This window comes from Mesoplodon densirostris, chromosome 11, assembly GCF_025265405.1.
Source record: "Mesoplodon densirostris isolate mMesDen1 chromosome 11, mMesDen1 primary haplotype, whole genome shotgun sequence".
Lineage (NCBI taxonomy): Eukaryota > Metazoa > Chordata > Mammalia > Artiodactyla > Ziphiidae > Mesoplodon > Mesoplodon densirostris.
Genome location: NC_082671.1, coordinates 50,812,434 through 50,823,588, shown reverse-complemented (window position 1 = coordinate 50,823,588; position 11,155 = coordinate 50,812,434).

The following is an 11,155-nucleotide window of genomic DNA, read 5'->3' as shown; positions in this document are numbered from 1 at the left end:
ATAAATAAAATAGAGACCCCCAAATCAACAGAAAAGATCAATGAAACCAAGAGCTAGTTTTTTGAAAAGATAAACAAAATTGATAAGTCTTTACCCAGGCTCATTAAGAAATAAAGAGAAAGAATCAAAATAAACAAAATAAAACATGAAAGAGCAGAAATAACAACTGATATCACAGAGACACAAACAATCATAAGAGAAACTATGAACAACTATATGCCAACAAATTGGACAACCTAGAAGAAATGGCCAAACTACTAGAAACATACAATCTTCCAAGACTGAATTAATAGATAATGTGAACAGAACAATCACTAGTACTGAAATTGAATCACTAATCAAAAAATTCCAACAAACGAAAGACCAAGCCCAGATGACTTCACAGGGGGACTGTACCTAACATATAAAGAAGAGTTAATACCTATACTTTTCAAACTATTCCAAAAAATTAAAGAGGAGGGAACACTTCCAATTTCATTCTATGAGGCCACCATAACCCTGATACCAAAAGTAGACAAAGACACTATATAAAAAGAAAATTACAAGCCAATATTCCTAATGAATATATACGCAAAAATCCTCAACAAAATATCACCAAATCAAATTCAACAATATATAAAAAGGATTATACTGAGCTTGTGGGGGGAGAGGGGGAAGAGTAAGACGCGGAGATCACCTTCCTCCACACAGATACATCAGAAATACATCTACATGTGGAACAACTCCTACAGAACACCTATTGAACGCTGGCAGAAGACCTCAGACCTCCCAAAAGGCAAGAAACTCCCCATGTACCTGGGTAGGGCAAAAGAAAAAAGAATAAACAGAGACAAAAGAATAGGGATGGGACCTGCACCAGTGGGAGGGAGCCGTGAAGGAGGAAACGTTTCCACACACTAGGAAGCCCCTTCGCAGGTGGAGACTGCGGGTGGCGGAGGGGGGGAGCTTCGGGGCCGCGGAGGAGAGCACAGCAACAGGGGTGCAGAGCGCAAAGCGGAGAGATTCCCGCACGGAGGATCGGTGCCGACCAGCACTCACCAGCCCGAGAGGCTTGTCTGCTCACCTGCCGGGGTGGGCAGGGCTGGGAGCTGAGGCTCGGGCTTCTGTCAGAGCGCAGGGAGAGGACTGGGGTTGGCAGCGTGAACACAGCCTGAAGGGGTTAGTGCACCACGGCTAGCCGGGTGGGAGTCCGGGAAAAATTCTGGACCTGCCCAAGAGGCAAGAGACTTTTTCTTCCCTCTGTGTCCTGGTGCCAGAGGAGAGGGGATTCAGAGCACTGCTTAAAGGAGCTCCAGAGACGGGCGCGAGCCGCGGCTAAAAGCGCAGACCCCAGAGACGGGCATGAGACGCTAAGGCTGCTGCTGCTGCCACCAAGAAGCCTGTGTGCGGGTACAGGTCACTATCCACACCTCCCCTCTCGGGAGCCTGTACAGCCCGCCACTACCAGGGTCCCGGGATCCAGGGACAACTTCCCCAGGAGAACACACAGCATGCCTCAGGCCGGTGTAACGTCACGCTGGCCTCTGCCGCCGCAGGCTTGCCCCACACTCCGTACCCCTCCCTCCCCCCGGCCTGAGTGAGCCAGAACCCCTGAATCAGCGGCTCATTTAACCCCGTCCTGTCTGAGCAAAGAACAGACGCCCTCCAGCGACCTACACGCAGAGGCGGAGCCAAATCCAAAGCTGAACCCCGGGAACTGTGCGAACAAAGAAGAGAAAGGGAAATCTCTCCCAGCAGCCTCAGGAGCAGCGGATTAAATCTCCACAATCAACTTGATGTACTCTGCATCTGTGGAACACCTGAATAGACAATGAATCATCCCAAATTGAGGACGTAGACTTTGAGAGCAAGATTTATTATTTTTTCCCCTTTTCCTCTTTTTGTGAGTGTGTATGTGTATGCTTCTGTGTGATATTTTGTCTGTATAGCTTTGCTTTCACCATTTGTCCTAGGGTTCTATATGTCCATTTTGTTTTTGGTTCTTTTTTTACTTAAAAAATTTTTTTTCTTAATAATTATTATTTATTTTAATAACTTTATTTTACTTTATCTTTATTTTATTTTATCTTTCTTTCTTTCTTTCTATTTTTTCTCCCTTTTATTCTGAGCCGTGTGGATGAAAGGTTCTTGGTGCTGCAGCCAGGAGTCAGTGCTGTGCCTCTGAGGTGGGAGAGCCAACTTCAGGACACTGGTCCACAAGAGACCTCCCAGCTCCACGTAATATCAAACGGCGAAAATCTCCCAGAGATGTCCATCTCAACACCAAGACCCAGCTTCACTCAACGACCAGCAAGCTACAGTGCTGGACACCCTATGCCAAACAACTAGCAAGACAGGAAAACAACCCCACCCATTAGCAGAGAGGCTGCCTAAAATCACAAAAAGTCCACAGACACCCCAAAACACACCACCAGACGTGGACCAGCCCACCAGAAAGACAAGATCCAGCCTCATCCACCAGAACACAGGCACTAGTCCCCTCCACCAGGAAGCCTACACAACCCAGTGAACCAACCTCACCCACTGGGGACAGACACCAAAAACAACGGGAACTATGAACCTGCAGCCTGCAAAAAGGAGACCCCAAACACAGTAAGAGAAGCAAAATGAGAAGACAGAAAAACACACAGCAGATGAAGGAGCAAGGTAAAAACCCACCAGACCTAACAAATGAAGAGGAAATAGGCAGTCTACCTGAAAAAGAATTCAGAATAATGATAGCAAAGATGATCCAAAATCTTGGAAATACAATAGAGAAAATGCAAGAAACATTTAACAAGGACCTAGAAGAACTAAAGATGAATCAAGCAATGATTAGAAACACAATAAATGAAATTAAAAATACTCTAGATGGGATCAATAGCAGAATAACTGAGGCAGAAGAACGGATAAGTGACCTGGAAGATAAAATAATGGAAATAACTACTGCAGAGCAAAATAAAGAAAAAAGAATGAAAATAACTGAGGAAAGTCTCAGAGACCTCTGGGGCAACATTAAACACACCAACATTTGAATTATGGCGGTCCCAGAAGAAGAAGAGAAAAAAAAAAGGGACTGAGAAAATATTTGAAGAGATTATAGTTGAAAACTTCCCTAATATGGGAAAGGAAATAGTTAATCAATTCCAGGAAGCACAGAGAGTCCCATACAGGATAAATACAAGGAGAAACACGCCAAGACACATATTAATCAAACTATCAAAAATTAAATATAAAGAACACATATTAAAAGCAGCAAGGGAAAAACAACAAAAAACACACAAGGGAATCCCCATAAGGTTAACAGCTGATCTTTCAGCGGAAACTCTGCAAGCCAGAAGGGAGTAGCAGGACATATTTAAAGCAATGAAGGAGAAAAACCTACAACAAAGATTACTCTACTCAGCAAGGATCTCATTCAGATTTGATGGAGAAATTAAAACTTTACAGACAAGCAAAAGCTGAGAGAGTTCAGCGCCACCAAACCAGCTTTACAACAAATGCTAAAGGAACTTCTCTAGGCAAGAAACACAAGAGAAGGAAAAGACCTAAAATAACAAACCCAAAACAATTAAGAAAATGGGAATAGGAACATACATATTGATAATTACCTTAAATGTAAATGGATTAAATACTCCCACCAACAGACACAGACTGGCTGAATGGATACAAAAACAAGACCCATATATATGGTGTCTACAAGAGACCCACTTCAGACCTAGGGACACATACAGACTGAAAGTGAGGGGATGGAAAAAGATATTCCATGCAAATGGAAATCAAAAGAAAGCTGGAGTAGAAATTCTCATATCAGACAAAATAGACTTTAAAATAAAGACTATCACGAGAGAAAAAGAAGGACACTACATAATGATCAAGGGATTGATCCGAGAAGAAGATATAACAATTGTAAATTTTTAGGCACCCAACGCAGGAGCACGTCAATACATAAGGCAAATACTAACAGCCATAAAAGGGGAAATAGACAGTAACACAATCATAGTAGGGGACTTTAACATCCCACTTTCACCAATGGACAGATCATCCAAAATGAAAATAAATAAGGAAACACAAGCTTTAAATGATACATTAAACAAGATGGACTTAATTAATATTTACAGGACATTCCATCCAAAAACAACAGAATACACATTTTTCTCAAGTGCTCATGGAACACTCTCCAGGATAGAGCATATCCTGGGTCACAAATCAAGCCTTTGTAAATTTAAGAAAACTGAAATCATATCAAGTATCTTTTCTGACCACTACACTATGAGACTAGATATCAATTACAGGAAAAGATCTGTAAAAAACACAAACACATGGAGGCTAAACAGTACACTACTTAATAACCAACTGATCACTAAAGAAATCAAAGAGGAAATCAAAAAATACCTAGAAACAAGTGGCAATGGAGACACGACGACCCAAAACCTATGGGATGCAGCAAAAGCAGTTCTAAGAGGGAAGTTGATAGCAATACAATCCTACCTTAAGAAACAGGAAACATCTCAAAAAAACAACCTAACCTTGTACCTAAAGCAATTAGAGAAAGAAGAACAAAAACACCCCAAAGTTAGCAGAAGGAAAGAAATCATAAAGATCAGATCAGAAATAAATGAAAAAGAAATAAAGGAAACGATAGCAAAGATCAATAAAACTAAAAGCTGAGGGCTTCCCTGGTGGCGCAGTGGTTGAGAGTCCGCCTGCCAATGCAGGGGACATGGGTTCGTGCCCCGGTCCGGGAAGATCCCACATGCCATGGAGTGGCTGGGCCTGTGAGCCATGGCCGCTGAGCCTGTTCGTCCAGAGCCTGTGCTCTGCAAAGGGAGAGGCCACAACACTGAGAAGCACGTGTACCACAAAAAAAAAAAAAAAAAAAAAAACTAAAAGCTGGTTCTTTGAGAAGATAAATAAAATTGATAAACCATTAGCCAGACTCATCAAGAAAAAAGGCAGAAGACTCAAATCAATAGAATTAGAAATGAAAAAGGAGAAGGAACAACTGACACTGCAGAAATACAAAGGATCATGAGAGATTACTACAAGCAACTCTATGCCAATAAAATGGACAACCTGGAAGAAATGGACAAATTTTTAGAAGGTATAACCTTCCAAGACTGAACCAGGAAGAAATAGAAAATATGAACAGACCAATCACAAGCACTGAAATTGAAACTGTGATTAAAAATCTTCCAACAAACAAAAGCCCAGGACCAGATGGTGTCACAGGCGAATTCTATCAAACATTAACAGAAGAGCTAACACCTATCCTTCTCAAACTCTTCCAAAACATAGCAGAGGGAGGAACACTCCCAAACTCATTCTACGAGGACACCATCACCCTGATACCAAAACCAGACAAAGATGTCACGAAGAAAGAAAACTACAGGGCAATATCACTGATGAACATAGATGCAAAGATCCTCAACAAAATACTAGCAAACAGAATCCAACAACACATTAAAAGGATCATACGCCATGATCAAGTGGGGTTTATCCCAGGAATGCAAGGGTTCTTAAATATACACAAATCAATCAATGTGATACACCATATCAACAAATTGAAAGAGAAAAACCATATGATCATCTCAGTAGATGCAGAGAAAGCTTTCGACAAAATTTAACACCCATTTATGATAAAAACCCTGCAAAGTAGGCATAGAGAGAACTTTCCTCAACATAATAAAGGCCATATATGACAAACCCACAGCCAACATCGTCCTCAATGGTGAAAAACTGAAACCATTTCCACTAAGATCAGGAACAAGACAAGGTTGCCCACTCTCACCACTCTTATTCAACATAGTTTTGGAAGTTTTAGCCACAGCAATCAGAGAAAAAAAAGAAATAAAAGGAATCTAAATTGGAAAAGAAGAAGTAAAACTGTCACTGTTTGCAGATGACATGATACTCTACATAGAGAATCCTAAAGATGCTACCAGAAAACTATGAGAGCTAATCAATGAATTTGGTAAAGTAGCAGGATACAAAATTAATGCACAGAAATCTCTTGCATTCCTATACACTAATGATGAAAAATCTGAAAGAGAAATTAAGGAAACACTCCCATTTACCATTTCAACAAAAAGAATAAAATATCTAGGAATAAACCTACCTAAGGAGACAAAAGACCTGCATGCAGAAAATTATAAGACACTGATGAAAGAAATTAAAGATGATACAAATAGATGGAGAGATATACCATGTTCTTGGATTGGAAGAATCAACATTGTGAAAATGACTCTACTACCCAAAGCAATCTACAGATTCAATGCAATCCCTATCAAACTACCACTTGCATATTTCACAGAACTAGAACAAAACATTTCACAATTTGTATGGAAACACAAAAGACCCCAAATAGCCAAAGCAATCTTGAGAACAAAAAACGGAGCTGGAGGAATCAGGCTCCCTGGCTTCAGACTATACTACAAAGCTACAGTAATCAAGACAGTATGGTACTGGCACAAAAACAGAAATATAGACCAATGGAACAGGATAGAAAGCCCAGAGATAAACCCACGCACATATGGTCACCTTATCTTTGATAAAGGAGGCAAGAATATACAGTGGAGAAAACACAGCCTCTTCAACAAATGGTGCTGGGAAAACTGGACAAGGACATGTAAAAGTATGAGATTAGATCACTCCCTAACACCATACACAAAAATAAGCTCAAAATGGATTAAAGACCTAAATGTAAGGCCAGAAACTATCAAACTCTTAGAGGAAAACATAGGCAGAACACTCTATGACATAAATCACAGCAAGATCCTTTTTGACCCACCTCCTAGAGAAATGAAAATAAAAACAAACATAAACAAATGGGACCTAATGAAACGTAAAAGCTTTTGCACAGCAAAGGAAACCATAAACAAGACCAAAAGACAACCCTCAGAATGGGAGAAAATATTTGCAAATGAAGCAACTGACAAAGGATTAATCTCCAAGATTTACAACCAGCTCATGCAGCTCAATAACAACAACAAAAAAAAAAACAGCCCAATCCAAAAATGGTCAGAAGACCTAAATAGACATTTCTCCAAAGAAGATATGCAGATTGCCAACAAACACATGAAAGAATGCTCAATGTCATTAATCATTAGAGAAATGCAAGTCAAAAGTACAATGAGATATCATCTCACACCAGTCAGAATGGCCATCAGCAAAAAATCTAGAAACAATAAATGCTGGAGAGGGTGTGGAGAAAAGGGAACACTCTTGCACTGTTGGTGGGAATGTAAATTGATACAGCCACTATGGAGAACAGCATGGAGGTTACTTAAAAAACTAAATAGAACTACCATACGACCCAGCAATCCCACTGCTGGGCATATACCCTTAGAAAACCATAATTCAAAAAGAGTCATGTACCAAAATGTTCATTGCAGCTCTATTTACAATAGCCAGCACATGGAAGCAACCTAAGTGTCCATCATCGATGAATGGATAAAAAAGATGTGGCACATATATACAATGGAATATTACTCGGCCATAAAAAGAAACGAAATTGAGATATTTGTAGTGAGGTGGATGGACCTTGAGTCTGTCATACAGAGTGAAGTAATTCAGAAAGAGAAAAACAAATACCGTATGCTAACACATATATATGGAATCTAAAAAAATAAAATGGTTCTGAAGAACCTACGGGCACGACAGGAATAAAGACGCAGATGTAGAGAATAGACTTGAGGACACGGGGAGGGGAAGGGTAAGCTGAGACGAAGTGAGAGAGTGGCATGGACATATATACACTACCAAATGTAAAACAGATAGCTACTGGGAAGCAGCCACATAGCACAGGGAGATCAGCTCAGCTCAGTGCTTTGTGACCACCTAGAAGGATAGGGAGGGCGGGAGGCAGACGCAAGAGGGAGGGGATATGGGGATATATGTATACGTATAGCTGATTCACTTTGTAATACAGCAGAAACTAACACAACAATGTAAGGCAATTATACTCCAATAAAGATGTTAAAAAAAAAAGGATGCCTGGAGACCTAACTGTAATTTTCTTAAGTCCAAACATTTGTTGAGTTGAGGCAATTTTGTGAATTAAACATGAATTCAGACTTTCCTCGCCTTTCAGGTAAAATACTATTTTCAAAAAGTAAAGTATATATATTTAGAGGAAAATATACATATGGAGACCTAGAAAAGACATAGAAAGAATAGTGCTCATATAATCTGTAATTTTCAACTTAATCTGTTTCATTATAAAATTTTTTAAATGCTTTGCTGAAACGCTTTGGGGAGTTCAGGAGTTTGGGGTGGGGGGGGGGCATGAGTCACCCATTCTCCCTGCATGGCCCTGCAGTAAACTTGTCTCTGCTCCAAACTCTGACGTTTTGGTTTGTTTGGCCTCACTGTGCATCAGGCACACAAACCTGTGTTTGGTAACAGTTTTTCAAGGCAGAAATTGGAAAGTTGGGAATGTGTTGTCGCCCCATTAAGAGAAAATATTTAAAGTATCCCAGTTATGCAAGAAAAGATACAGAATCCAAGTAGCCACTGTACAACAAACGTATTTTGGCAGCAACTGTGTAGTACTTGGCCACAGCTGTAACAAGTGCCTTAGGACATTGTCTGTCTTTTGCTGAACAAGCCTCAACTATATATACTCAGAGAGTTGAATATTTATGAGAGAAATTAATAGAAGCAATCACTCAAATGTCATCTCTGAATAGGGAATGGTGCAGATCCCAGTATTCCTAAAGGACTTTGTTGAAAGATTTAGAAACCTGGAATAGGAATATTAGGAGCACTATCAATGCATGTAATTTTTCTGGGCTTAAGAGAAAGGTGCAGAGGTGGACAGGCAGTGGTTTGCCAGCTCTTGTCAAGCCAGATTTCACCCCCTTTCTTTCTCCCTCCCCCAACAATCATTTGAAAAATGAAAGGAATTTCTCTTTAAATCACCTCACTACCAAGTTATCACAGAGATGAAAGTGGAACATCCAGAGAAAGGCAACCAAGAGCCGAATGACAGAGAAATATTTGATACAGCCCAAACTACGATTTTTGGGGAATTCAAAGCTTTACCTACAAAGTTAGGCCATCATTCTAGAAATCTCATGTTTTCTGAGTTATAAAGAATGTAGACACCTCACTCCTGATCATGTAGAACCAGCTTTATCTATCAACATTCCTTTTGAGAACTAGAAAAAGATAAATGAAATGCAAAAAGTATTTGTTTGCAAGTATTGGAAAGTCTAACAAGGCTGTCAAGAGTCAGAGAACAAGACCTCAGAGGGAAGAGAAGAGTACTGAGATGAGCTTCATATTCTGTATTAATTGTCTCCTCAAGGCCTTTGTCTGTGTGTAAGTGGTACATGTCCAAGAGACTGAGAAGCCTAGCAGAAACCGATAGCTAAGAGGCTGAGAACCTTAGCTGAGCTTTTGGCAGTTCATGGGTATATGGACACAAAACTTAAAATTCAGGGCTACCAAGGCAGGCAGGATTTGTTGGGTCAAGATCCCCAAAAGAAGCAAAATCTTTTAAGGTGAGCCCAACATTCTGCATCAATTTTCCCCATGAGATACGTAAATGCCGTATGTAGCACATGATAAAAGGGTAAAAAGCTGAACAGAAAGTAGAGTCTATGAGGCTGAGAAGCCAAGCAGATACAACTGTAGTTTGAAATTGGAGCTAAGGGTCCACCAAGAAGAGGTAAGTGGTAATTACCCCTTTAGCTAGAGCCATGGAAGGTCACAGAAGCACTATACCATAGGAGTAATACTGAACAAGAAATAGAACAGTCTTACAACAATTTGGAAACACAATTTTGAAACGGCTCAGTGTCAGATTGGATTAAGATGATTTGACTCTAAATGCCTGCACAAAGCAAAAGTCATCCTTTTCTGGACTGAGATGACATCAGCCAGAGTCTCAATTTCATTTCTAAAAATGTCAGGTATTCCTTAAGACAGGACCAAATGACCAAAAAAGGAAAATAAAAGACCATAGAACAGATCAACTGGAGATCTCAGATATTAGAGTTATCAGACATGCATTTTACTTTATTTCATTTTCATATTCATTCATCTATTTGTTCAATAAACATTTGCCTTTTTTCTAGCTTTATATAATTGACAAACAACATTGTGTGAGTTTAAAGCACACAGCAGGATGATTTGATATACATGTATATTGTGAAATAATTACCACAATAAGGTTAACACATCCATCGCCTCATGTAATTACCATTTTGTGTGTGTGTGTTGAGGACATTTAAGATCTACTCTCAGAAAATTTAAAGAATGTAATACAGTGTATTAACTGTACTAGATTAACTAGTCATCATGCTGTACATTAGATCCCCAGAACTTATTCTTCTTATAATTGGAAGTTTGTACCCTTTGACCAACATCTTCTCATTTCCCCCAACCCCTGGAAACCACCAATCTACTCTCCGTTTCTAAGAGTTCAGCTTTTTGAGATTCTACATATAAGTGAGATCATACAGTATTTGTCTTTCTTTCTGACTTATTTCACTTACCACACTGCCCTCTAGGTCCATCCATTTTGTCACAAATGGTAGGATTTCCTTCTTTCTATGGCTGAATAATATTCCATTGTATAGCTATACCTCATTTTCTTTATCCATTCATTCACTGGCATACACTTAGGTTGTTTCCATGTCTTGGCTATTGTGAATAACGCTGCAATGAACACAGTAATGCAGATATCTCTTCAAGATACTGATTTCACCTCCTTTGGATATATAGCCAGAAGTAGGATGCTGAATCATATGTCAGTCCTATTTTTCATTTTTTGAGGGCTCTCCCTACTGTTTTCTATAATGGCTGTACTAATTTACATTTCCAACAACAGTGCACAAGGGTTCCTTTTTCTCCACATCCTTGACAATACTTGTTATCTACTCAGACGTGCACTTTTAAATGAGTTTGATTAATGTGTTCAAGAAAATATGTGGCAAAATGGAGAATGTCTCTAGAGAACTGGATTCTATAAAATAGAACCAAAAGTAAACTCTAGAACTGAAAAATATAATAACCAAAATTAAGCAGATTAGAAACAGAAGAAGAGAAGATGAATAAAACTAGAATGTGGGTCAACAGAAAATATCCTGACTGAAAGACAGAGACCCAAAAAATGAGAAATACAGCATAAAATCATCAAAGTCTTATGGGAAATGGTAAGATCTAACAT